The 26,917-nt window shown below is 37.9% G+C and overlaps 1 long non-coding RNA gene across 2 annotated transcripts in view; it reads right to left on the reverse strand.

Moving 5' to 3' along the window:
* LOC106628649 (uncharacterized) overlaps nt 1–26,477 on the reverse strand; it is a 70,498-nt gene extending 44,021 nt beyond the window's left edge. For both annotated transcript variants that reach the window (XR_015772851.1, XR_015772850.1), the window contains exons 1-2: nt 26,368–26,477; nt 25,917–26,145 (exon numbers count right to left, since the gene is read on the reverse strand). This is a non-coding gene — a long non-coding RNA (uncharacterized LOC106628649). The remainder of the gene's footprint in view (nt 1–25,916; nt 26,146–26,367) is intronic.
* Nucleotides 26,478–26,917: the final 440 nt, after the last annotated feature.

Consider the following 26,917-nt stretch of genomic DNA (forward strand, 5'->3'; position numbering starts at 1 on the left):
AAAGCAGATTTCTTACCATAAAAAGGCAACTTTAAAAAGCTTGACTAAGGTAGACTAGGGAGTAGGGCAAGTTATTGATTTAAATACAGTTTGGGTTTAGCAGTTTAATTTTTTATCCTTTTTTTTTTATTTTGTGGGTACACACATAAGCAATCTACATGTACATATTTGAGCAACATAACATGTGTTCTAGTGATTAACATAAAGGTAAGCTCAACATGTAATAGTGTAAAATGAACTGGGATATTAACTTACTAACTGTTATCGGAAATTAGAATCCAGTGGAGTTCTGTGTACTAGTGCTGAGGTTAAAGACATGAGGAATCAAATATATACAGACATACAAATTTTCAACAGGACTCTGAAGGTTTATTCCTTTTTCTTTCTTTTTAAACAAAATCTGAAGTATCTTGCGTGCATTTTTGGGTCTTTTGAAAATGCTTTCCCAAGTATTTAGACACCATGGTGGTGTCTTTTTTCAAACCAAAAAAGAGCAAAGAGTAGATGGAACTTCAAACCTGAAGTAAAGCAGCAGCAAGAGATAGCTGATGACATCTGAAAATGACAGGACTGCTGATTGTCATCAAGCAAGTTGCCTAAATTTTAAAGAAGTCAGAAAACCTGTTCATTCTTTTATTTTGGGGGGGTTTGTGATTTATTAAAATGTGGTGGTTTGCATATTTTGATATCCTGATTTTCCTCTAGCTTGGACATGCATGTGCTAAAGACCTTAGTAACTTTGCAAAAGACCTTTACACACAATTCTATCAGGGCTAGTTCACAAAAATGTTGGTGTCATGCTTTGAAGTAATGAATTCATGTCTGACTTTGTGATTCTAAAGGTCCTTAGATGGGAGTGAAAAAATAACAGAGACATTCTGGGGTAATCTTTGGTTAGTCTTTGACTGACCTCTTGGAGAATGACTGGATTTCTACTGTGTGGACATTTGTGGTTGGAGCTGAAGGAGGGGCAGACTTCCAGAAATGGGAAAGTCTGAGAACAGCTGGAATATGGTTCCACAGATACTGTGACAGTATCCAGAAATATCTGTGGTATGACAGAAATGGTGGAGGAGTCAGGAGATTATATTATGCACATTTATTACAGCTCTTTTTTTCTGCACCTCACCTTAATTTCTTGATGAAACAGAGAGTAGGGATCCATTGTTTAACAGTATTTCAAAAAATAAAATACAGAATTAAACCTCAAGTTTACCATAAAGAAATCTCTGAAAAAAAGATCTTGCAGTCAACACAGGAAACATTTAAAATATAAAGTTAGTAAGTCTTATTTAAAATAACTTTAATTAGAACATTCTGGAGACTAGATTTACTAGAGTCAATTCTTCAAAATGTTGTACTGATGTTCAATTATTTAAATTTAAATGCATAGTTGAGCACAACAAATACATTCCCCTATGCTTAATTGACATCATCCTGTCCAATCAATTCAGGTTTCTCGTTCTCCAGTCTCATGGGCAATCACAGCATGCGTCATCTGGTTCCCTCCAAGCTTGGAAAAAACCCAGCAGCTTCTCAGTCCTTTACAAATCCTTCTGATCCCATTCAACAAGGAAGTGCTGAGACCACCAAAGCCAGCAGTATTTCATGGCACAGCTAATAGCTGTGTCAGTGACCAGTGAGAGCAGACCTTTGTAGCCCCAGCAATATCAGTGCTACCAGTGCTACAAGATACCTCTTTAAGCCTTGCTCCTGGTACAGTGATCGGTGAGAAAGGCCAACTGATTGTTCTGCCCACCTATATTTGTACGCATGCTGTCCTTACTGTAATTAACTCACGTGCCCAAAATAATGAGGTTTCTCCTGCTGAGCAAATGTCCTTTACTGAGGTCTCTAATAACCTTTTACACCGTGTTCTGCAATCATTCTATCCAACTTCTGTGTGCTTTTCAGCCAGCTTGAGCTACACAGTCCTTCACTGCCACACTATAGAAACTCAGAATTTCTACTCTACATCTGAAATTCTCATTCTCTACTTTTTCTATCTCAGGGTTGAACAAATTCAGGATAAAGCCTGTGAATTACAGGATCAATCTCAGTTCATCAGCCTTACCTTCTCCTCAATTTTTACTGCATTTTCATTATCTCACTTAAGATGATGATTTAACAATTATTAAAATTCCTCAGAAGCTGTGTTGACAATCATGGAAATCTTCATTGTTTACGAAAGAATAGACCAACATTTCAGTCTATTCAGACTATTCAGTCAGATTTGGAGGTTTCTGCTAAAATGGAGAAGCTTTACTTTTGGCTGGGTCCTTCCTCTAGGCTTGTGTCAAATTTATATTTGATCTTTGACACTGGGATGCTATTCTGAAGTTATTTAGTTATTTCTAATGCCTATAAAAATCTAATGATTTACAGAACTTCTGTTCTATTAGTGGAAAAAAAGTTAATTACCCATTCAAAGAAAAAGAAAAAATAAAAAATAAAAGGTGTGCTGCTGAAGTGTGTAAATACCACATCTTGATGGAAATTTACTTTGGTAGGTGTTATGCAAACCTCCCAACAAGTCAATTGTGTTGCTCTAAGACACTGCCTAAGTTCTCATTAAGAGATTTGGCCTTGGTCTCCAAGGTCAGGTCCCAAGAGGCTATTTGATTCCAGATGCAGACGTAGTCTAACCTGCAGCTACTCACTACTTATACCCCTTTCCAGGAAAAGAAATCTGATTTCAGAATTTTCAGCATTTAAAAAGAATCTATCCACGAATACAGCAAAGAGGGGGATGGGTGCGATGCACAGTATTAGGAGCAGTGCCTTTGTTAAGGAGACAGCTTTATACCTTGGCAACCCTTATATCTGCTGACATCATTGTCCAAACTCAAGTCACATGCTATCATACAGCTGACCAACCCAAGATTTAGGAAAACTCCATAGTACAGAAGTGAGTTGAGAGGTGTCAAGGTACTGAGACCCAAGGAAATGATTGGAAATTGTTTGGAAGAGGCAGCTGTGTAGTACAGGCTTTGAACATGAACAGTTTGATGCCCAAGTAAAAGCGATTAAAGACAACATATAAACAACCAGCTTGAAAACAGGGAAATTATTTTTGTTAGTGCAGACTCTGCAAACTTACACTTCTGGCACATTTTTTCCTAGTCACTAGGCTATACAACTTCACTTGTGGAACTATTCCTGGTTAATCCTATGCTATGACACAGCCACTCCTTGATGTCTGGAAATGAAAGAACATTTCCATGAGCTGCAGATGCCAAAACAAGAGGTTGCTTTAAGGAAAGGGTTCCTTTAAAAATGGATGAGCACACTCTTGGCTTAGATTAAGCCTACTAGAAGTAGGCAGAGGATTTTCCTAAATCTCACAGACAACTTTTATCCCTGGCCATTTATCCTCTGAAGACACCTTGTTGAAAGTTCAGCCTTGCCCTTCTAAAAGCAGTACTGGCTTGGTCCTCTACGACTGAGCTCTGTAAGGCACAACTCCCACAAAAGCATAAAGATTTTGGGCAGGTTGAGAAAGAGAAGGACTATGAGTCAGGTTGGGTATCCATAGGAATGCACTGCATTTTTCATTGGAAAAAAATTAATAAATCCTTCCTTAGAGGGTTTCTGCTTCTCTGAAGCAAGAAGTGTAGCAGTGCTGCTCTGTCTTGTGAACATAAGTGTCCTGCCTTACACTCAGATGCTGGTGGTTGGCTGGACCATGTCCTGTTTTCAGAATCTGGCCAAGTGTAAATATTTCCTGGAATTTTTGTTATGGTTTTAAAACAAAGGTCAGCATAAGAGAACAGACTATGTATCAGTCCTTTTTCCTTCAGAATTAAAGCTCCTTTGTGAGATTGCAAGAACCTGACTGCGTAGGATTTACTTTCCCTATCTTCAAAGCATGGCTATTTGGCACATAGGAATGGCTCTGCGAGTTCTCCAGCTGACTAATCTCAAAGAAACTCTGTTAACTTACTCAAGGCCTGTGTCTGACCAAACCACAACAAACTGTGCCCCACATACCTTATGAAAGAGATGCTGTAATAAAGGAGAGGGAATGATATTTTGTCATCTGTAAGCATCAACAGAAGACTCTTCATTGATACTGGAGATTTCAGTCACCATTATATCAGCAGCTGGAACTAACTCCTCTCAGAATGCTGATCTCAAATTGCAACTGCATCGAAACAAACACTAGAAATCAGGAAGAGACTGTTAGGGAAATTACCTCCCCTTACCTGCCAGCTGTATAAGAGCACATGTTGTACCTGCACCATCTGTGGATACAGCTTCACTGTAATTTAAAGTGTAAAAGCCATCATATTTTTCTGTCAAGATTCAGGACTCCCTAGTGTACACTAATATGTAAAACACTTTGTTGGTATAAGGTCCAATTGCATGTGCACATATGTCAGCCTTTACTGAGGCTCACTAAGTCATTGTCAGGCAGATGTTGTTTTGCCAGGTGTGCTTTTGTAGAACTGACATCTGGATAACTTTCCCAGAGAGGATTTTTAAATTGGAGATGGGCAAAGTCAAAAGGTTTAGAGGTTCAATTAAATAAGCATCTAAAAATCTGGATGATTATCTGAACCAAATCAAGATCTCCAAAATAAGGGTATAAGCCTTATTGAATATCCAAATATTATATTATTTCCCTGCCATGATGACTATTTTAAACTTGTAGATTATTTTAAGTCAGATTTTTGCAAACTACAAAGTTTTGTTTAAGTTTTGCATAAGGCTTCAGGTCAGTTTTATTTTAGCCAAATGGTTTTCCTAGTCTCTAGTTTAAAGCCTGGTGAACCATATTGCATTCCATTTAACCTAGGTGGAAAATTTCCCATTATTTTGGATAAAAAAAGGGAAGCTTTGAGCTATGCATCTTACAAAATATATCTAATGCAAAAAGCAGAAACTCTGTATAGGAATAAGGCTTTAACTTGCCCATATGTTTTGATGGGAGAAATGGGATATTCCTACCAGTACCAGTGGTTCAAAAGTAATTTTTTCGTTTCTTTGTGAAAGCGCATTACATTTGTAATTTGGGAGAATTCAATAAAATGCCTCCGTTTTCTGCTGTAGAAAACTAACTAACATAAAATGAGAAGTATTTGATAGACTTGGACAATTTGGAAGGTCGGATGCTTTTTGCTGCAGAAATGTTTCAGTGTTGGCGTTACCCCCAACAAAATAAACATAATTCTTGTTATTGTCATTTTAAAGCTCTTGACAGGCAATAATAAAAGTTTTACCTAAAGACTGAATTTGAGGGAATAATTAGTAATAGCTAATTAATTATATAGGTATGGCTAAATTAAATAGGTATGGCTAAATTAAATAGGTATGGCTTATTTCTTTACCTAAAAATATTCCTCTGGAGGAAGGAAAAATAGGTGATGAAATTTTCTACCAAGGCTAATAGAAAATTCTTCTCAACTCAATGAAATTCCTCAAAGTAATTCTCTCCACTTATTCATTATTTATAATTCTGTGGTGGCAATGTCAGATGATACTGCTTTATTCAGTTATTCAGTAACTTACTGTAAAAGTCCAGCATTTTTTCTGTGACTTGTTTTTCTTGTAAGTAAAGAAAGGTTTGTCTGACAGAAGATATGTTTGTTAAAAATATGTGAGAATTTTATGGAAAAATATTCTAATTCATAGAATTACTTATTGTGATATGTTACCAAATGCTTCCAGAATATTTTTGTAGAATGGAAGTAATAAAACTGGAACCATTGCCAATGAATCAATTGGCTTGCTTGGGACATGAAAAATACAATTATTTCTACTGATATAAAGAGCCATTACAAGAAAACAACCTGGAAACAATATAAATGTGCAAATAGGAATTCCACAGTTTTCTGTACTTTTGACTACATTCGTACCTTTACAGTAGGGCATAAAGACACATTGTAGAAGAACCTTTATTTTGCTACACAAGTTCTCAAAGTTCTCAGTGCTACCACCTTTCAGACTATGTATAGATCACCAAGAACTCTGTAGACTCTACTCATTTGACAGATATACTATATCATGTATTTCATTATTCCGTACATTAATGCCAAAAAAATGTGAAATATGATGGAATCATAGAATCATTAAGGTTGGAAAAGACCTCCAGGATCATTGTGTCCAACCTCTAACTGATCTAATTGATCACCACCCTGTTATCTAGACCAATGTAATTTTTAGTCATTTTTTGAACAGGGATGCCTCTACCATCTCCCTGGAAAGTTTGTTCCAATGCTCAACAACCTTTTCCATGAAGAAATTCTACTTATGTCCAACCTGAACCTCTTCTGGTGCATCTTGAGGCTATATCCTCTCATCCTGTCACTTGTCACCTGGGAGAAGAATCCAACACCCACCTCACTACAGCCTCCTTTCAGGTGAGTGTAGAGAGTGATAAGGCTCCTCTGAGTCTCCTTTTCTCAGAACTAAACAATCCCAGCTCCCTCAGCTGCTCCTCATAAGACCTATCACCAGCTTCACTGCCCTTCTCTGGATTCACTGCAGCACCTCAATGTCCTTCTTGCACTGAGGGGCCCAGAACAGGATGCAGGATTCAAGGTGTGGCCTCTCCAGTGGCACACACTGGCTCATGTTCACCTGCTGATAGTCAGCACCCCCAAATCCTCTTCCATTGGGAAACCTTCCAGCTACTCTGCAGTCCTCCTTGGGGTTGTTGTGACAGAATAGATGAGGTTAAATCAGAAAAGACTGAAGGGCTGTTAGAACAGGCATTCAAATGCCAAGAACCACCTTGCTTTCAGATGAGGATATATGTTAAAAAGCAAGTAAGGTACCGTGTTGTCTTGAGATATATCAGAGATGAGTCCTATTGGTCAGTCTTTATCTAGCAAGGTGTTTTTTAGGGGTTCTGTTTGCACAATAATTGACTTACATTTATTCATGTATTGTTTATCCTAAGGGCAGACTTCTGTTAAGCAGCCTAGGTAGATCTCCTCAAGCTTTTTAAAGGAGATTACTATTAATGCCCCATGCAGGAGGTTAACAGAAATTCCTTTCCCTCTCCTGAATGTCACGCTTCTGGTCATTCTGCCAGGACTCCAATTCCTCTCTTGCAGAACTTCTGTGAAATGAAGACCATAAGGAGGTGAAGAGGAGGTTTCAGCCGCTAGTACACAAACATCTAATGACAGCTCTGCAGCCAATAAATACCCTGAATAAATAAAAAAAATATAAGATTTTTTTATACAGCAAGCTAAAATGCTTTAAGATAGCTTAATAACAATAAACCTATGATAAAAAAATTGTAATAGATCATTTTCTCAGTCATGATCTTATTAGTTCTGATTTATTAAAACTTCCTCTTCTCCAGGATAATTTCTGAATCCTGTGATGCAAAGGCTTGTCTGTAGAGAAGTCTATCCTGAAACTTCAGATCTAGTTCTCTTTTATTAACAACATTTTCATCACACAAAAGTAAGTCTATTCATAGGACAAAATAAATATTTTTTAAAAAATATATATGCATATATCAGTATATATATATATATATATATATTTATATATAAAAACCATAGTTGTTATGGTAGGTGCAGGACTGACAATTATAGAAAAAAAAAATGCTTGTATTCTACTGAAAAAAGGCACCAATTGTATTTGCTTCCTTTACAAAATAAAATATTGTTTGTTCTTTTCAGAGTTGGCCTTATTTTTACATGAAAAGTGAACTTTAAGATAAGACTTTATTTTCAAACATAAAAGGATTTTCTTTATCTCACTTCCTGACACTCTGCTTTAGCTGCTTTTTCTTTAAAATAATCATTTGACCTTTTAAATTACTAGAACTGGAGATAAAACATCACAGAGCCTTTGGAGATGACAGACAACTGATCAAATAATTTTCAGTTGCTCTATCTGTATCTTAATGTAGTGGGTTGCAAAATCTAGCCACATTTGAACAGCGTCAATCTGGTTTTCTGTCATTTATGTACAGAACTTTTTCACAGAAATCCTTGGTAAAACTGACCTGTAAAAGAGTATCTTTTTCCAGACTGTTGTGAGAAAAAACCAAACAAAACAGGGGAACTTATCTCATTACATTGGAAATTAGCTCAACCACAAATCAGTGTGCACCTGCTAAAATAATTGTCTCTTTCTAGTCTTTTCCATATAATGCTCTCTCACTGTGCCACGCATTGTAGGTAAATTAGCTATCTTTTAAGTAGACCTGATGGCAATTAAACTTGATGAATAATTGCTGTGATTCCAAGGTATTAGTCTTTTCTTCTTTCAACCTTGTTATTTATATTAATTTTCAGCCCAAGCATAATTTTGTGAAATGTAGAGAAATCTGAAGACAGCCAGAAGATGTTTAAGACAAAATGAGATTAGAGGTCATAGATAGCTTTTTAAAAAGTTGAATAAAAATTAATTGAGGTCCAGGAAGATCAGACAGAACAGCTCCATCTCCTCTTTTACCAGACCTGGGACTGAGTCTGTGTCATGCAGTGATAAATTTGATTAGATATGCTGGTAGCGTGGCCAAGATGATTCAGGTCTTCTTCTTGTGACAGATCCCTATGATTTATGCTACACACAAAATTTTGGTACAGATTAATTTCATTAAAAAACACAGCCCTACAGTTTAATCATGCCAGATATGTGCAATGTGCGCTAAAAAGCACTGCAAAAAAGAGCATGGACCACTAGAGGTCTGAGCATGAAGTCAGATGTGTGTTATTGTCTATCGACACAACCTCCAAAGAAGTTTAAAGGAAACACCTTGAGACTTGTGTGGATTTTTATTAACCCTGCACTGTGAATTGATGGGGTGCTGGGGAAAAACAAACACAGGCAGAGAAAACATGAGGCCTGCCCTGCACAAGAGCTCTTTATTGACAGTTTATGACATAGGCTTGGAGTGGCCCAATATTGTTCCTATGACCTTTGCCTCCCAAAACTTACAGGCGTTTTGAGACTTTGTTCACCCCGTGAGGGCCTGCTGGCCTTGTCATTGCAACTTTCTTCTCAGTGTTGTTCTGAGGATTAATCCTGAGAACTGGAGACAATTACAAGTGCTTTTTGCCATCCCTTGACCTAAATTTCTGCCTGCTTCACTTTCCTAATCGACACACAGACCTAGTTCAGGGTTGTGACAAATTCCATGGGACAGATTAGTAACAGGGCCTACAGTTAACAAAACTTTGAGCTCACACCCAAATTCCACGCCCATATTAGCCCAAATTCAAGATGTTGAAGGTTGCAAGGTTGCAAGACAGGAAAGGACACATGCAGCCTTTACTTTTTTCTTTTTGGTCTTCCCCAGGTGTAAGAAAAAGTATTGCAAGAAATAAAGCTGTCTTGAATCCATTTGATTTTGTGTCCTATGTTAGCAAGCCTATAGATACATGTCTTTTAGTAAAGAAAAAATTAGTGCAGTTGGGTTTGTTACCTTTATGAGTATTAAATTTTAGGTTAGGAAAGGTATCTCCCTTGATCCCAGTATACCTTTCTGTATTATGCTCTGTTATTTTTTTTGTTTGTTTGTTTTCGTTTCTGCAGCAGCTTTCTTTTCAATATTCTACATATCTTAAAAAAAAACTGCTACAAAAGTGGACACAAATAAATGTTTTGGCTAAATACTCTAAAACCAAGAGCAGGCATAATGTAAAAGATCAGGATGAAAATTAAACTTGCTTCAAAAGAAATCCAGCATTGCTACCAGACTTCATGTTATCTAGCAGGACTCATTAAAACAAAATTGAACAGAGCAGTAAAATAGATAATAAGTATTCACTAAGTTCTAGGGCCAATTTTTCTGAGTGATTGAGTTCTTCAAGAGCTTGCAGAGATTAAAAGACTGCAATCTATTTTCCTTACCAGAGTCCCAGTGTTGTGTCTTGCCAAATCTGTCTTGAGAACTAGAACAGGAAATACTCTCCCAGCAGTTGTATCTGTAGATTTCTCAGCTTAGGCTTTTACTCACAAACAGTATTCTGCATTTCTGGGGCACAGTCATATTTTTTTGCTTCTATCCGAAAAGTTCTCAAATAGCAATGGATGTTAAATATATATCATTCAAAAGAGACAATAAAATGGAGAATTTCAACCAAGCTGTTAAAATAAAACAGCTAAGAAAGGACAGTCAGTAGAAAACAAGACCATCTGAAGTATCAATTTAAGCATACTAATAAATCTGTAAAAACTGTGGTGATCTTTTTCCCTATTTTTTTCTTGCCTTCAGTTTCCACTTTACAATGGTTGTAATATAATATATTTTTTTTAATTGGTAAGTAGATATATGGGTTGTTAGAACAAGTAAAAATCACCTGTCAGACAATTCTGTGGAGTGACAAATTACAGTAAAATAGTAAGTACTACATACACTACTTATAGTCCATATAGGACACCTGGTCTCCAAGAGTGGAACACCTTAAAATCATCTTCTGAAAATGAAGATAAATTCAGAATATTTTTGGGTTTTTTGGGTTCTTTTTTTTTTTAAGGATTAGCTAAAAACTATTTTTGTATGTATAGTCACAGCAATTAGTTGCTTCATGTATATGCCAAACTTCTTCACAAACCACAAACATTTTTAGTATTTGTTACACACTTGGGTAAAGAGCTCCCACATGATCTATCCATCTGCTCTAAGAACCTTTTCTGTTTGCTTTGATGATCCTTAGTTGCAATATTTAGAGAAATAACAAACAATTGATGTCTTTTTAACGTCTCCATGCTAGTCTCAAGTTTATTGGTGTCTTTCATGTTCTGCCTCTCCCATTCTATATCTCTTCCAAAATGTTGGGTTTTTTTTCAAACCAAGCCTTTCTTTGCTCTGATGCAATCCTGTCCCCCCTCTCTGAATATTTTCCAGATCTACTTTATTTGGTTTTGAGATTCAGGGTGTCAGCTGGATTTAAACAGTTGTATAATGAAGTAGAGGTTGAGATGATCTGTGCTTAACTCTTTATTCATGGTGCCATCTGAAATATGGGAAGACCATACTGAAATGTCAAGATATTCCAAAGAACTACAAATAGTAATGTTGAAAACAAAAGTTACGTCCAGGTTTTCGCTTTGGGCTTTGTTGCTGGGGTTTTTTTAAAACATTTATTTGCATGGTTCTTTCTTTTGGAGGTTAAAAGTACAAAATTTTAGCAAAGAACTTTGAAATATCAGTAAGTGACTATGAACCATTCTGATTTGGAGTTTGAGAAACTTCATGTTTTAATGGAATCTGTACATATCAGTAAAAATCTGCAAAAAACCCCTCCACTGCTCATATAAGAAAATTATACAACATTCAAGAAACTTCCACAAAATGTCCATAGCAGTTTATTTTTTTTCTCCCTCCCTGGTCATGTCATTAGCTTCTGAGTAGCACGGTAAAGCAAAATCCAACACCAGCCCCAGTTGCTCCTTTCATAAGATGACCATCAGGAAGTGGTTCAGCTGATAAGTGCCAAAGTGTCCCAGAAACCCATAGACACAGACGCAGTTCAAAACTCAAGAAAAACCTTGCTTGGGGAACAGCCATGCTCTCCAGACTGTTTAATTCTACTATTGCTACTTTCTACCGCCTGCATACCTCAAAGGCAGCAAATTAATCTTATGTGTGAGCAGATAATGGCTGAGAGTCTACCGAAGAAATAAAAGGAGCTTTCCAGAGCAGCCTGTGGGAAGAAACAAAAGCTTCAATACAGGAAGACAGAAACAGCAGGCAACAAAGCAACAGCAGATGTGGGGTAAAGAGGAAGCAATGAAAAAGTGGATTTGGAAACATGAAATAAAGGCAAGAACCCAGAGAACAGAGCAGGAAGACTCAATGAAAAACAGGAAAAATTTTATAAGTAAAGGGATCCAGAGTCAAGATGTCAGAAGGACTAGCAACTTGGCCACCAGAATAAAAAATGGGGGAAATTAACATCCTACTTCTGTAAAAGATGGAAGCTGGAGTGTCATTGATCCATGGGATTCTTGGCATATGTGCAGGAGTTACTGAAAGGAAGAGCTGGTGAAGGGCACTGTGCACAGAGATGTGAACTCTGATGAATGGCAGGAAACCTGGGCAAGGTTGGTTTCTCAGGCTGCAGAATAAATGCACAGTTCCTGTGCCATCCCTGTCTCATGAAGTCCTGAAAGGTTCTCCTAATCCCTACAGAGGTGAATATGCAAATTGTTTTGGGAGGGGTGGAAGGTGACACAGAGCCCAATGATCTCCATAAGTCCTTCTGTGTCATGTCTTCTTGACATTAGGAACAAGAGGAAACTATACAATTAATAAGGTGATTTTATAGTAAATGTTTTAGATTGTTAAATAATGTTGTGGGTGAGCAAGGAATAAAGTCCCACACAACATACAAATTTGTGATCCTTGTCAGCAGCTGTGATAAAGTTACTTAGGAAGGTCGAACCTCTGCCAGCCTGTGTATGAAGAGTAGATGCCTAATATTGCCCAACCTCTCAGTACTTACTGTGAAGTGAGACACCAAAGAGCACAGAAGATGCTGACAGGGCCAGCACCACATTCCATGTTCCACATGCAGCAGAGCTGATAACTACACATGCTAATAAACTATTCTAGTGCTAATGATTGAGAAGATGAATGAGATTACTTCACCATAAAAATTGCACTGTACCTCGTGTCATTGTTTGTTTTTGGCCCAGCTGGTCTTTATTCAGTCACCTGCATGTATAAATGCCAGTTATCTCCTTGAAGCTCCTGAGATCTAAGGTGCCAGACAGTAGCCTTCTGCTCCACACTAATAAAATTACCCCATTTTTGTGTCTGGAAGTTATTGAAAAGTATAGAAATCAAAAATCCCTACCAGCATGAAAACACTACTTTCACATTATATAATTGATTTTCACTTTTCAAATCTTCAAGAAGTTCCGTCTTGAGGTCAAGCAGCCTACTGAACTTCAAGACAACTTGACTTTCATGACTCAGAAGCACTGTGGAAATGCAACTAAAAAATTTAGACATCATAGTTCCAAGTAGCTGGACATCTTGGACAACTGGACAGCACTTATGCACTGCCAAAAGTCTTTATTGAGTCACAAGACAAAATTTTAGGGGTGAATATCACACAAGCTGTTAAACAAAGTTGGTTATGGACAGTTCAGTTTTCCAAGCATTGCTTTTAGTGACCTACAAATGAATGTTTACAGCCTATCATCAGATGCATACATTATGTTGGCTTATAAAAGTTCTGGAAGAGTCTACTAGAGCTAAGCAGAATTTAATCATTAGGAAAGTATTTCAAGTCATTAAAAAGAGCATATGTGTCTTGGAAAAGTTGATATGTAGAATTCTAGTGGAGAAAGGGGGAGAAACAACAATATTTTACTCATTAAATAACTTCTCTCATGTCGTCTTCTAAACTGTGCATGGATATACAGCAGTTCACAGAAAACACATTTGCATCAGATTCCTGGAATTGGATTCTTTTTAGTATTCTTTGATGGAAAATGAAGGCTTGGCTGCTTACCAGATTATTTACTCTATGATAAATGTACAAGTTTTACAAGCTCTGAAGGATTGTGGACAATCATTCCTGAGAAATTTGATCATCACTGAGGCTGTTGCAAAAACTGAAAATACGCTACCAGCTCACTAAATCCTATTACTGAGATATGAATGTAGAAATTACACGAGAAGGCTAATGTAAAGCATATTTATTAATTGTGAATAAGAAATTCAATTACATACCTCCATAACAAACAAGGTCTCTTGGAAATAGCATGACAGTGGCACATAACACACTTTCAGGAGATCAGTTATCTTCCACCTGAGCTCAGTTGCCTCGCTTGAAGTTCACTAAACTGCGAATCTCTACAGTCAACACTACTTCCAAACTTGTATTTGCACCCCTCTTTCTGTCTCTGATATCCTAATCTTTTGCAACAAGCTTAAATACCTTCTCTTGGCATTAAAATAGAGCGGGATGTTACTTTAGCATCACTAGTTTCATATTTAAGGTCACTGAATGGTACCAGTGTTTCCAGGTTTCTGAAATGTTACATAAATCTGGGCAGTTCATTCCAGTATCAGAATTATTTCATTCTTCTTTTATACTGATTTCTGTCAACATGCTCTCATAGACATTCACAAAACAGCAGACTTACTACTTTGGGATGGAAATCTATGCACAGTGCTGGGAATATAGTGGGTATATGTGTTGCAGAATCTTCATCGCAATATTTTCATCAGTGGATATTCTGAATATCCATACAAATCATTCATGCTGATTTTTTTTTTTTTATCAGTGGGTCTGATAAAAGACTTTGTTTCCCTATCCAGCCACATATTTTGACAAAACTGGGGGATATTTTTATATTTTCTCCCTCTACAAAATTTTGGCTGAAATGGAAGTTGTTGGAGAAGTAAGAGAGAATGACAGTTTTTTTCTGACAGAGATAGGGACATAAAACATAAGTTAATAAGACATTTCCTTAGGAAAATTCCAGCCCCTTTATCTCTCACTGAGTGAGTCACTTTTGCCCAAGAATGTTTGTGTTTTCTCTGCAAGCATTTAGGCCCTGTTATCCTCGTATCTCTCCTGTAAAGATTTACTGTCACAGTGGAAATTCATAGAGGAAATAGGCACCCTAGAAGAGAGTTTTTCAGTGGAGACTGTGTGGCTTCAGAGGAATGGTTTGCAATGTGTTGGTTGAGCCTAGAAACACACAAAGTGACTAATTCCTCTGCTGAGTCATGATAATAATGCATGCTAGAGCCCTGCACAGAGAAGGCAGCAACCTGGGGGTTCCAGTGAGATTGTTGAGGGGTTATTTTAAGTAAACTTAATAGATAGATCCTAGGTCCAACCAGAGTTCAAGTGGGTGTGACATGTTTCACTCTGGGTCTGACAGGAAATAAAAAAACATAGACCTGTTGAATTGAAGGAGCAATTATATATTGACACTTATTTTAGAATTCTTGAAATTCATGTGCTCCATTTTTCTCACCACACCTGCAATGAATTCTAGCTACCCCCAGTGTTTCTGACACAGTTTCAATCTAGCCAAAGAAGGTAATAGTATGCCTGGCATCCATGCAGCTTGGATTATCATCTTATGGCAGCATAGCTGACATAACTAAATTAATTTGACTTAAGAAATCAGAGAAGTCTTGAACTGTTGTCTTGTAGATGACAAACCAGTGCCTTATCAGCTGAGCTACTCAGATCCAGTCTGCAGTACTCTTAAGTGTGATTTCATCTAAGTAATGTGTTGCTGAGTCTAACGTCAAATGGATCTATCACATTACAACCTTTTCTAATTAAAGGAAAAGAAGATTAAATGTGTATGATCAGCCATTTAAAAGGCTGTAGCAGATTAATAGCCAGCATTTTTCCAGCAGTTTTGAAGTGATTTTATCATTATTCCTTTGAGCAGAAACAAATACCTTTTATTAAATTTTTGCAAACTATGTGAAGATAAGGCAGACTCTACTACATTTTCTTGCAAAAATAAACTGCAGCTCAGTGTATAAGTCTATCCATTAATTTCATTTGTTTTATTGAAGAATTAATGTTCATATAGCAACAATTTAATCCCCCATTAAATCTTGGCATTTACTATTGGCTGGCCACAAGCCAAATGATACAGAATTTAGACCATTAAAGATTTTGAATATGGGTGAGTAACTCATACCAAGAATATTTCAGTATTTCTTAGAAATAGGCTCTATTTTTCTTCAGGTATATTTGTACAAGAAAGAATAAGACTCATCTGAGCAATTTGACTTGAAGCCATATCCTTTGTTTTTTTCCCTTTTTGAATTTGCATCACTTGATGGTGTTTTTAAGAAAAAGTGCCATGCAAATGCAGTACACCTCCTGAAGTGCTGATTTTGGTCATCTAGACAAAGTCAGTGCCCAGATACTATGGGTCAGACCATCATTTAATATTATAATCTATACATTTATAAATCTATAATCTATAAATTAAAGACTTCCATCACCTAAAAGTGCTTGTTAAAACTATATGTAACCTACTGAAGAGTGTTACCTCTTTCCAGTGTCAAACCCTTAATTCCTCTCTTTGCCCTAAATCCTTTTCCCAAGATGATCTAGGCACAAGGAATCATACTTCCCACTAAAACTTTTTTGGTTTATGCTTCCCTGTCACCCCTGACAATGTAAGTGTTCCTAAACCACTTGAGCATCAAGTAGGAGAAGGTAATACTTCAAGCACTTTGGAGGTCTTTGTTGCGGATCTGAGTCCCATACCAGTCTAAGATGAGTCTTAGCCCCACAGCACTTCAAAGTATAACAGATATATCAAGCATTAAGGCATCTGTGCAATGGAAACAACCTACCATATTCTAATTTTAAAAGGAAAAATTGAACAATATTAGTAGAAGTCCCTTATTCATAACCAAAATTGGAGCACAGAGCAAAAACAGACTTAAGAAATGTAATTACTAAAAAAAATGATTTCATCATTCCATTCATTCCATCATAAAGAAAATTATTTTATGATATTTTTTCAGGCTAATCCTTATGCTTTCAAAAAACAGCAGGCTGTTTTCCAGATTACTAGATTAAGTGGTAATCTTTGTGGATTTCAAAAGCCAAAACAGAAATAGTGGAACTTATCCCACCTTAGCCAGACATTGCAAATTATTTTTCACTGTACCTGTTGAAAACTATCTTTTCCTGAGGAAACAAGAATACCTCAAACCTTCTATTTTTTTTATTAAAAGAGAAATTTAGATGCTAAAAAAAGGTTAATTGTTTATTTACATGTACAAGCCAGAAATATATTCACATGCTACACAGATATTTAATGAATTGGTTTCTGCAAATATGTGATTAACTTCATTTCTTAGCTAATTTTTCTTTTTTCAGTTCTTCTCCATATTTGCATTTCCTCACACAGAAAGGGTATCTCTATGTTTTGCTGAACCGATTACATCTCTCTTTGGAGTTCAGCACATCGTTAATTACTACCAGATCTTCAAATATTTTCAGAAGATTCCCATTAGAAAGACCTTCAGCCATTTCTATCCTCATTCTCCGAAGGAAAGTTTGAGCAGAAGCTCTCCCCCAGTAGTAACATTGACACATTAACTTTCCTCAGCCACCTCACTCAGACTACTTAGTCTGGCTCCACCACGGCTGGGAGCCTTAATCAGATATCATACTAAGGAAAGCTATGTCAGTAATGATGTCAGATGAATGGTGGTCACATGGCAACAGTCTCATTTGAAGCAAACAGTGCCACACTTGTTTTTAGGCTACTTTATGACTTGGCTGAAAAATGACTTTGTTCACAACAAAACACCACTAACGTATGAGCTGTTACCATAGGATTTTAGCACGTCTACTATTTTCTCAACATTCTTTTAATATACCTAACTGGACAAACAGTGTAAATATCATTAAACTACACATATTATCAAAGTCATCAATCAGCATGTAAGCTAACCAGATGAAACATTGGCAATCCCTCCCGGCATTTTGAATCCTCAAAGAACTTGTATTACAGAAAACACATAAAGGAGAAAATATTTTAATTATGCGCTTTGATTTGGCTTATACCAGATTCACACATACAGGAGAATAGGGAGCTCTCCTGCTAGGCCCCAGAAGTGTGTTTTTCCCTTCCCTGCTCTGGATGTCAGTGGGTTGGTGGGATATACAGAGGGCAGAATAATGAGACTGAGCAGGAGGGAAGAATTTGCCCTCTGGCTCTGTTCACACTGCAACAAAACAGAAGCCCCAAAGTCTCCTGTCGCTTAAACTCCTTTTCTTTCATTGGCTTCTGAGGTAAAAATGCCCCTTGCTATTTCTCATATGCACTTCAGTTAGTGCTCTTAGTCCCAGCATGGGATTACAGGCAAGCATGACTTTTTCATTGGGAAGTACTGGAAAGCCCACTGATTTCCCAGGAATTCCGATGATGCTTGGAAGCAGGCCACACCAACAAAGCAGTGCAGCTTGGTTAAAAATTAAAGTTTAAATGGCTGGTCACGGACACTTGCCTAGAGAAGATAAATATCAAAGCCAGCTACCAGAAATTGCTGCAACAGAGAAAGATTGCGAGTAGCCACATCCTAAATCTGCTCCCTGCCCCGTAGCACAGGTGTGGGGAATGGGCTGCAGGACAGGCTGGAGCGGCGTGGCACAGCTTGTGAACGCATGTGCTGCTGGACCAGACACGGGGACAGCGGGTGGGCCTCGCTGGAGAAACAGGGAGAGCTGCAGTGCCTCTCACTGGCATCCTGGGCTCGTGTGGCTCAAATCCCCCTGAAGCTGTGGTACTGGCTTGCACTGAGAGCCTGAAATCCAGATGGGGTCACAGATCTCTCTGTTTGGTCTGTAGCGCTTATTCCATTAAAACTACTTGAAAGAAAATTTTTATGTTTAGCCAGACGGGGAGCACGAATAACAGCAAAGACAGCAAAGAGAAGTTAACAAAACCCTGAATTTAGGGCAGTGATTGGTCATAAAAATTTGAAAAAAATATTTCAGTAAAAGTCTGTCATGGATGATTGTGTGGAAATCAAGAATCCTCAAACAGAAAGGAAGAAAAATTATTCAGATATTTTCAGAGAATAACAGAGTTATTCCTGCCTACTAATATGAGAACAGCAACTACAAATGCATGCATATTCTACCCATAAAGGAGAATTTTAATTTTAACTAGTGACCCTGGAACCTTGTTGGCATAGACTTTGGATTAACAGAAATTCTGAAAAATCTGTCTTTTAAACCCTGAAGTCCCAACAAATTATAACAGACTCTGGGCATAAACTGCGTATCATTCATACAGCTAAGCTATTATTTTCTGCTGCCTTCTGGCACCATTTAGTAAGTTCCAAATGAATGAATTCTCTATCCATTGATATATAGTGGGGGGATAAAATGCAGACTCTCTGCACTGAAAAGCAACATGCATGCTTCTCTTACCTTCCCCTCTCAGTTCCTCTGCAACATAAATAGCCCTCAGAAAGATGCACTGATTTCACATTGCTAACCAAAACAAAACAAAACAAAACAAGAAAATTGTTATATTTCTATGGGGCATTTTATTTTCAATCCCTTTTTTTTTCCTACAGAACATGCAAAAATATTTGGACCCAGAAAGGATCAGTCTCTCCCACTAGGCCAGCACAGATCCTACTTTAACTAGACATGTTGGTCCTCCTGGGCTGCACAAAGTCCCAGAAGGCAAGCTGAGCATGCATGGGCAGAGGAAAGTACTGTGGAAATCAAGAAAGAAAATACTTGAGCAATACTTAGAAGAGTTTAAAGAAGGCATAAGATGAGATGGAGCAAGTGTCTTCCAAAAACTGCCCACAAGAGGTGAGGTCTCATCAACATCGTCAAAACATTATTGTGAATCCGTATGGACTTTGAAAGGTTATGATCCATCTCTGAGAGAAGGAAGATCACTCACAATTCCAGTAAGGTTTGTTTGTTGGGTATTCTCACAGATGACTACAAGGAAGAGAGCTGCAGTGGCTTTGGTGTTTTTGCTTTCTTTTTTTTTTAAGCTGAACCACCAGCACTTTCTCTTAAATAAAGTGACATTCATTTTTGATCCTATATTTTGGGGCTTCATATATTTGTATATTATATATATATATATTATTATATTATACATATATTATTAACTATTATTATTGATATTAATTAATTATTATACATATACTATTATTATATTTGGGTCTTTATATATTTATATGTCCTATTATTTGGGACTTCATATATATGGAACTTTCCAGGTTCCATCCTGCAAAGTTAGTGGAAGTAGCTGCTTTGAAACAAAACAAAACAAAACAAAACAAAACAAAACAAAACAAAACAAAACAAAACAAAACAAAACAAAAACCAAACAACCAAAAAAGTCAGGAATAAGCCCATGAGCAGCAAGGATAACCACATCAGGGCATACCAGAGGTTTACACTAGCACAGGATGCTGTCTTTGACAGCAGACGGTGGCAAATGCTTAGTAAAGGAGATAAGAACAGGCGTGCACATGATGATGTCTCCCCAAAATAATTTTCCACCTTGCATTAAAAAGATTTGTACATGTGGTAGATGCAAGATGGCAAAACTTCACTGAACTGATGCAGATGGCAGAGGAAAAGGGATAAGTCCATCTTGCATTCATTGCTCTACTTTGTATATCCTACTTGAACTGGCATAAATTGCACAGCCAGTGAAAGCTACAGGAATTATATGCTGTCTCTACAGAGACTTTTTTTTCCTTTTTTAATCTGGGAACCATATAACAGGTTTGAGATTAGGTTTATGCTTACACAATTAATATAGTTCAGTTAAAAATACACAGAATATTACTGATTAACAGGACCACTATTAAATGTACTTTTTTATGTGATCACTGGCTGTTCTCCTTTACCAGTATGCCATATAAAAATTGTCTTTTAATGGAAGAATACTGTACAGGGACCAAAATAGAAACTGCTAAAACCAACAAGATAATTATCTAAATTTTATAATATCACTCATAAAACGTCTGCCTTTTCCCTTTATGAGCTTGATAGATTAAATTTAGGGCAGATGTTTCACATAATTTACTCAGAAAACAGGAAAATTATTTTAAAAAAACTCATAAAACCTACAAAAACACAAATGACACTAATCTAAAACATGTGCAGACTACAGATTTAAGGGAAAAGTTAGTTATTCCTGAAGCTATGGATAAGGATGCTTAAAAGATAAAACCATCTCTCCCACACATTTTATAGTATCAGATATTCTGAACTGTTTTGGACAAACAAAGGCCCCTCTAAATTTAGGGTGCATGAGGTAGCTCTGGCTACCTTCCCAAAGAGGAACTCACAGAAACACAAACCCTATTCCTCAGTGCACAGAAGCCAATCCGTGGTATCCTAATTGAATTTCAGAGGTACCTGCTGTAACATGAATGTTATGGAAGAATACCAGGTAAAAGTATTACATATTATCTGTTTATGCACTATGAAAAGAGAAAGAGGAGCAGGTGCAATGTCTTTAATCCTCAAAGAAAAAGAACCTCTTCACTGTCAAGAGATACTGAAATCAAGTACTGTTTTAAATGGAAAGTATTTATCAACAGACAAAGATATATAGAGGCAAATTTAATGAACATTTAGAAAGATTTTGTTTGGAAGGCTCAAAAGTCTTCACACCACAAACCTTAATTTTAAGAATAGGTCAGCTACAGAGATCCTGAGGAAAAAAAAAAAAAGTATATTGTGTGCTGTCTTATTGCAAACTCTTTTAGCCCAAAGTCATCTGTCAGAACATATTTCATTATTGTCTGGGTTTATATATTACCTGTGTTGTGAGATCCAGTAAAGAGAGCATAGGGTCTGGCAGTGCTTGTGGCTGTGCTGTTAATGGTGGCAAGCAAAATTTCTGGTTCCTCTCTAGCCTGACCCTTAGTTGCTCTGAAAGGTAAAGTCGAGTGCGAAACTCTTGTAATGCAGGAGGCAACAGAGATGTATTTTTGAAATAAAATTTGCCCAGTGTGTCTCCATGTAGCACTGGCTCCTGCACTTGGTAAGGGCAGGAAAGGAACTGAAACACTACACCCAGCTGAAGGCTTCTGCGTTATGTCCTTGGTTTGCAGTGTAAAAGAAATTATTAAGCAGAAAAAAAATCATAATAGAAAAAATCCCTTTTACAAGACTATCAGAATCTTGAATAGAATATGAAAATTGAATAGAATATAATATGAAATAGAATATGGAATCCATCTCTATATTATTATTCACTTTTATGTTAGTAAAAAGCACTGAATCAAAGAATCTCTGTAGCACACATAAACCGTGGGAACAAAGTTTAGGCATAAAAGAAATACAGCTACTATGCTGACAGTAGTCACGGATTTCAGGATCACAAGAAAAGCAATAAATATTCTAAGCCAAACTACATGCTTTAAAAATACCCAAAACAATAGACAAAGTATCCATTTCTCAGTCCTTGGAGTTCAGAGAGACAAGGTACTGTGGTGGTTCTGCCTAAATCCGGCCCTGCACTGAAAGCAGATCAGCTAGAGAGCAAATCCTGCTGCTGCTGGGTATGAACTCCTTCTGTGCATAAGCAAAGCTTTCCCTTCCAAGATTTTACCCCACTGCACTTTGTTCCTGCTGGCAACACATCACAGCCTGGTTTTGTGAGCTTGATAAAGAGGATTTGGCATTGGAGATACATACTGTGTGTGAGATACCAAATGAAGTAGCAAAGGAATGAATGAAAACTACCAAGTGTTGCTCAGCCGCCCTGTGTATCATCTGAGAAAGACAAGCCAGCTGCAAAGAGCAAATAAGTCTACCTCAGACTCTTGGGGTAGCAGCAATTAACTCAATGAACTAAAATGTGCTGTCATTCCCTTTTAAGAAGCAGAGTTCCTTCAAAGGCAAACAATTGCCCTCCTTGTATTGAATCAAATATTTTCAAACGTGTCACCCTAATAAAAGCTGTGGGACAATTCCTCTTTCAGAACACGTCAGGTTACAGCAATGCAGGAAGAAAAGTGCAAATGGTTTGTGATGGGTAGCATCAAAGCAGTGCAGGACAAACTAGCTCAAATACCCAATCTGAGGTAGGAAAAACGAGTTTGCATTGATGTGGCATAAACACATGATCTTGAATAGATATGGCCAAGGCTCCAAAATAAAGCTGCAAAAATAGTTAGCTTAGTTCACATGTCAGTTCTTCCACAGACCATAAATAAGCTTCAAAGAGTTATAAAACCAGGCAGTAGACACCAAATGCATGCAATCTTGGAGTAGTGTTAGTAAAAGTACATCACCACCTCTCTGCTGAACAGAAAAATTAGGTAAATACTTCATTCATACACGCATACACACATTGCATACACACATTCACTTCAGAGCATTTCTACAGTTTATTAGGTACTGGCACTAAGTAAAGTTTTGTAAACATTTTCATTTCATGATTGTTAGTGGTAAAGAGAATATTTGTGGTGCATGGTCACTAAGCAAACAGAGTGAAAATACTTTTACAGGGAATATAAACAGTTTTATGGAGTATCAGAGAGCAAGAGGAAGCTGCAAATATAGAGCACCAGCAGCTGTTCTGGGGCAAGGCAGCTGCTCTGGATCCATCTAGTAGCAAACTGTATTTGGGCAAACAAGTGGGTGGGGGACTGTGTAATGGAATATAGCAACTTTTAAAGTGGCACAACACATAAATGGATGAGAGGACTTCTTTCTCTCTTTTTTTATTATTATTTTAATAAGAATTGGGAAAGTGGCCCAAAACTGTTCCTGGATAATCAGTTGAATAAGATACTGGTTGAATAAGATTCCAGTGTTATTGACGCCCTTTCTCAATCTATTTTCCATGAATATTCAGTTTAATGGTAGGAAAGCTTGAAAAAACAGATACCAGAGCTGGTGCAAGAACATATGACATTTCCACATTATACATTTTTATGTAAGATCCAAATCCTTAGAGATTTATTTGTTCTGTCACAAATAAATATTAAAAACACTGGAAAACTACGCATGCAGGCAAATTTACTAAAAGCACTGAAGATATGTTTGCAGAAAGCTTTCAGCAAATACCTGGGAAAGCAAGTATACTGTAGATTAGCCCTGTTGGCTTGTGGGAAATTTATCAATTAAAAAAAAATAGATTATATTTATAAATTTTTTTACTCAGCTCCAGTCCAACAAATGTACTAGACTGTTATGCTGCAGCCAGGGCTGCTCATTCAGCGAGCAGTTGTTTCTTCTCTTGAGGTTTCTAGAGTAACAATTGGTTGCCAACAGTATATTTTTGCGGTAACTAATGACTACAGGTTTCTTTCATCCCCAGGAAAGTTTTCTGGGTGCAAGCACCAATCCCACTGTGTATGCTGCCAAGAGCTGGTATTTCACCCTGCATGCAGGGCACTGTCTGTGTGCCTCTGTTCACAGGGCAAGACTTCATTTGCTGTAAGCTCTGTGGGCTCTCCTCACCCATGGGTTTCCATAAATGCTTCTGGTTTTCCTAGCAGTAGATTTCTTTCCGTGACGACCAGAAGTAAATAGGTTGTATGTTCTCCAGACAGCTGCTGCAACTTATTGTGGAATACAAACCCAGCAGCATCAAAGCTGCCCTACAAGTAATGTAACTAAAATAACTGGAAGGAAAATTGATTTTTGACTTCAGCTAGCTGATGGGAATGGACACAACAGCAACATTTCTGGTTCCTGAACACACGCACACAGTTCAGCTGTCCCTTTTTGCTTGGGCTAAAGAGGTGCTGCACTCTCAGGCTACTCTGTCCTAAGTACAGCTGATCCAGAGTATCTCTCATAACGACTGCGAGAGAAAAATATGCCTTTGATCCATTCTCATTGCCAGATCTCTGTGAGATGAAGCTTTTATCCAGCTGGGAGTCTACCTTCGCTTTTGACAAGACAGAGCGAGGCTGGTGGTTCTAATTCATGGCAACAGCCACTTTTACAGAAAAATCATCTTTATTTCGTTCTTGTATTTACACTGTTGGTATGCTTTTCATACAGTACATTTGTAATTGTGATAAATTATCTCTAAGCATGAGATGGCCCTTTTGGGATTCCTTGGAGACAGCTTTGCAAAGAACCCAAGATTCATAACTGTCATCAACAAAACCCAGAAATAGTCACTTCCCTCATTTGTTCATCTGAATCCTGTGTAAGAAATGACCACCACAACTCCATAGCTGATATCCCTGGTTATCAACTACATTTCTGCCAAACTTTGTGTTGTTATCCTTGGCCCATTAGCCTAGAGATATTAAGCTCAATCATTTCAGTTGAGTTCCTGCTGTATTCCAGCTGGAGAGCAGTGATTCATTCTCCCATTTCTCTCAGGAAGAACAGATCAGCTATGAGCATCATTTACAAAACCAAATGCAGGCCTGGCTTCTTAGACTAAAGCATTAATTACTTCCTTTTAATCACCTGTTCCTCAGTAATTAGCAGATTTCTTGACAATTGGTACGGAGTAGTATCACGCACAGACTTGCTGAGAACTCTAATTTTGTACTGAATCTGCACCATAAAAGCATCTTTGTGCTGTACTTTCATAGCTGTCTTTTACTCTTGTTTAAAAGAGCATAACTATCAATAATGCTATGTTCAGTACGTGTGTATATAATAATGTATATGAGACCATCATTATGGTGTTCGCTGTGGAAATAATGCAGTCATACAAAAGACACATTGCTCAAAATAAAACCTAAGATAAATAAAGGAAGCTATAAAATGCTCTGTTGGGCCCGCTTCTGGACCTATTTAAAGTCAATGGCAAAATTCCCACTGACCTCAAGCAGGAACTAGCTCCTTTTTCTCTTTCTAGATTTGTTTAGAAAGAAATATAATGACAGACTTGAAAGGTAAGATGAAATATTTGGGGAGAGGGAGAGAAAGAAGAAAAAAAGGGAAAGAAATCAAAAGGAGACAAAGGAAAAGAAAAATCTGTATTTTTAACATTCTTCATAAGATGTAACAAGAATTGCTTAGGGTGAATTTTTTCAGATTTTCCATGTTCTGGTTTTGCCAGAATACTTCCATACTTTACTGCTTGCATTTCTCTCCCAGCTCTTTCCACCCTTTTCTCTGTGGGCACTTCTACTGGCCCCAAAAAGCACGTGGTGCTTCACAAAACTAAAAATGTGTTTGCCATTAAATATAATGTGTAAAATCCTACAATGCTTTCAGAAAAATAACGCTCACATATCCAAAATGAGGGGAAAATGGTACCTAATCATACATGTAATTCACAGCATTTATTTCAGCGGTAATGAATGTTGTCAGGTTTTTCCTACGCTGAACAGCCATACCTGAGGGGTGCAGCGCTAAAGGGCACATTCGCCGCTGACATAAATGGTAACTAGGGCCACTTCACTGAAGTTATCTCCAATTAAGCCAGCCATTACATTCACTTCAAGGTATGCAGTACATTTTACATGATAGAAGCAAGTCCAGGAAATGCTGAGTACTTCTACGAACCCTCTTCCGCGTGTGTGACTCCTGGGCTCGGGCTCCTCTCCCAAATCCGGCGGTTTTGTGGTGAGTGCCGCCCGGGCAGAGCGCGGCGATGCTCAGCGCCGGGTCCTGTTTCCCGTCGCAATTAACAAAGCGGCATTCAGCGAGAGACACCAAAGAGCCTGCTGCACTTAAAGGGCTAAGGAGAGGTGATAACAGCCTTCGCTCCGTTAAGGCTCGCTGCCCAACTTTACTGAAAATGTAGTGACAGATAAAACATAAATCAACATCCTTATCGTTCTGGCTTCCTTGCCTGCCAAATGGGGGTTTAGTTTATCAGCGACCTGCAGGCCCACTGGCGGCCTTTACACTTACAGCTGGTCAGCGGGGTGGGACAGGGTGGAAGCTAAATGGCTGCTCTAAAACGCCTTGCTGTAAACAACCCGGGGAAGGACTTCCTTGAACTGCCAGTTACCTGAGTGCCATCCATCTCACTAAAGCGTCTGCTCCAAGAGGGGTAGTATCACCAGGAAAGAAAACAAATAAAAGACACCCAGCATGTCCCAGCTCAGGCACAGGCTGGGGAATGTTGTCCCCTTGAGGGGGTGAGCGACCCTCAAGAAGGTAAGCTCGTTATGGCATTGCTCAGAAAGCAGGCAAGTATTTTGGAAAAAAAGGGACTTCATCAGCACAGCCTGCTTCCTCTGTTTTGTGACCCGAATGTAGAGCCTTTACACATATATTTATGTATACATAATGCACAGTGTTTGCTTTGACGCCCTGTGTGCCTCATCATGGGAGCAAGTCTTTCAAAGGCACCAGTATCCCACAAGTCTCAGGAGAGGACTGTATTGAGGGCATGTTCATCATTCCTTGCAAGCCAGCTGACTTCTTCCCCTGTGTTGCACATAGGTTGCTATATGTGTAGGGATTTAAAAGTGTTTGTCCCAGTTACATTTGCATTAAGTTCAGCTCAAAGAGCAAAACCCTGCTTACGTGGAGGCTATGAGCTCAGACAGGGGGGC

The sequence above is a fragment of the Pseudopodoces humilis genome, chromosome 6 (assembly GCF_049639895.1).
Source record: "Pseudopodoces humilis isolate 2021_Gansu_Grassland_sample_001 chromosome 6, ASM4963989v1, whole genome shotgun sequence".
NCBI lineage: Eukaryota > Metazoa > Chordata > Aves > Passeriformes > Paridae > Pseudopodoces > Pseudopodoces humilis.